This window comes from Primulina huaijiensis, chromosome 13, assembly GCF_012295235.1.
Source record: "Primulina huaijiensis isolate GDHJ02 chromosome 13, ASM1229523v2, whole genome shotgun sequence".
Lineage (NCBI taxonomy): Eukaryota > Viridiplantae > Streptophyta > Magnoliopsida > Lamiales > Gesneriaceae > Primulina > Primulina huaijiensis.
Genome location: NC_133318.1, coordinates 292,998 through 295,919, shown reverse-complemented (window position 1 = coordinate 295,919; position 2,922 = coordinate 292,998).

The window sequence follows — 2,922 nt, the reverse complement described above, 5'->3', positions numbered from 1 at the left end:
AAAAAAAAAAGAAAAAAAAAAGAGATAAACCTACACGTACGTGAATGAAATTCATTCACACAAAGTTGACAGAAAGGTGGTCGAGAGAGGGGAGAGTTTTCGCTTTTTCTTTTCAGTCGTGCGACTTATCGGTTTATCCAATCGACGAACCGACTTCAGTTCTGGGATCGTTGACACGAGGTCTTCGATTTGAGGTGTAAATTTTATAGTTTTGGTGATGTTTGAAATTCGTCAATTTCTGGACTAAATCCGATAAATTGTTAAATCATACAGAAACTGTAGATTGTTGAATAGTGTATGATTTTAACGAAGAAGAGATGATTATAGTGATGTTATTTTGAATTATTCCTAATTTATTATAATTAGAGAATTTTAATCGTTGGATTGAGATTGAAGAATTATTTATCAGTTATTATTAATTCTGATAAATATATGCGGTATAATAACCGACAAGAAACTAAGTTTTGAAATCGGAATTGAATTATGTTATGATTTGAATTGATATGAATTTTTGAAGTTTCAAAAGATATTTGAAACTTATATTGTTGACTTTGAATGAGGTTATTGATTGAAATGAATATGTTATTGATGTAGATATATTATTATATTGATATCTTCAAGCTACATCGATTGGAACGAAGAATTGAGGTATGTTGCGACCGGGTAACATACGACAGGTATCTGTATTATATGATATATGTTTGATTGGTTGGATTGAGATTACATGTCTATATGCCTTATGTGTTGAGTTTATGTGGCATACATAACATGCACGTTGAGCTATGATCCTTGGATACCCTGATATGATTGATTTGATTCTGGGGTTTGTGAACACGATGCTATGTTTGGTATTACATGACCCTTAAAGCATAGTCATTTGTGGCCCCGATGATTGATTGAGATTGGGATTTGATGACGCTTTGTCGACGTTATCATATGAGTATCCCTGATTGAGGCTGGTGTGCCAGCTCAAGCATTGATTTGATAGCGATTCGATTGACTCTGACATGTGATCAGTGGATGAGCATTTGACCTGATACCTCCACGACATACATGCATTGCATATCATATATCATTGTTTAGATATCTGTGGTATATATTGTGGTTGCTTCAGACTGAGTTTTGCTCACCCCAGATGGGGCTGTTGTTGTCTTTTTATGTGGACAATGACAGGTACTCCAGGATATCAGGAGACCGGAGATGGTACTTCTGGCGGGAGTCACAGTTTGAGTTGAGGTTTCGTGGTCTTTCCCAGTATATATGTTATGTATCTATATACCGGGGTATGTCCCGAGGATATGATTTGTTGTTGTATGAGTTGTTTTGATTATGTGTGGCCATGTTTTATGATGTGAGATGAAATACTATTTTTAGTATTCAAATAGCATATTTTGGGCTCATTGTAAAGAAAATTTTAAACTCGTTTTCCGCTGTAATTAATTAACCCTAATCAAATTACATTGTAATAACGATTAGGAGTTAAGAGCCCCACACATTTGCTTCAAGAAATGGCGTGGATCCAGTTTGACGTATTTGGTGACTTTTCATGAGCAGCTCATTGTTTTGTTCAACAACTAGTAAGCACGAGTTCAGAGTACCTTTGAAATCCACGTTCACGATATTGCTGCAGGAACACGTTTGATGCATGAAAAGTATAGAATGATTTTTCTAACATGTCTTGATCAGTGACTTTCTCTCAACAAAGTATTAGTGTGGAACTAGTCTTCAATAGTGCAGAGTTATAATCACTTTCAGACTTAAAATATTGTAAGCATAGATGCATCCATTCACATTGGGCTCTTGAGAAAATTACAATTCTTTGATGGTCAAATATTTCTTTCAGATTTTTCCAAATCTCTCGTGGCTCTTTCACAGTGTGACATTCGAATTTCAACCCATCATTAAGGTTATGACGAAGGAAAATGAGTGTTTTTGTACGGTCCTGCTGAGACATTTCATTTCCTTCTTCGATTGTATCCCATAAATTCATAGAGACAAAGTGGATCCCGACATCCAAAATCCATGATAAATAATTTTCCAGTAAATTCAAGTGCTTCAAATTCAAGTTTGATGATGTTCGTCATTGTAAATTTAAAAAAATTTATATACTTAGAATTATAACAAAAACATGTTAGAATCATGTTAAGTAATAAAATATAATACCAAAAGCATAGTAGAATTGAAACATTTATAGAGTAAAATTATATTACTATCATTGAAAATAAATAATATAAAAATTATGCCACATGTTACCATTTTTACTATTCAATTTTAAATTTCGTTTATTTGTTAAATTAGCATCAATGAACATAAATAATGAATTATTATCTAAACATGGTCTAGTCTACATTTGTGCATAGAAAATATAAATAAACATGATATCATGTAGGCTATCGAATTTGGTGTATGTGGAGATGTGTATAATTAATAATTTATGTATCCATTTACGACTAAATCAAAGTTCGAAAACCGATAAATAATTACCTTGTTCTCCAAGTAAGATACTAACATAGAAACCAATCTATTTCAAAATGAAGAAAAAACATATCACAAAATAATAAAAAAATCGTTTTGCTCAATTAATATCGATTAGAATATTGCGATTGACTCAAAACTTGTCAATAATTAATCCATCAAATACTTGTATTCATACAAAATATTTTAGCGTGTCGTGCTACTTCAAGAATATCAACATAAAATTAAAAGTTGTGCTTCTTCAGGAACATCAATATAAACCTAAAATTTGTGCTACTTTACCTTGAAGAGCACTCGTGCTGATAACATGTTATGAATAGTAGAGATATAGAGATGAGAGGATGAATTGAAATATTTTATTCGTCATTTGAGACATCTATTTATAAAGTACATTTACAGAGTTTGAATAGTTGATAATATGATGAAGTATAAATTTTATCTCAATAA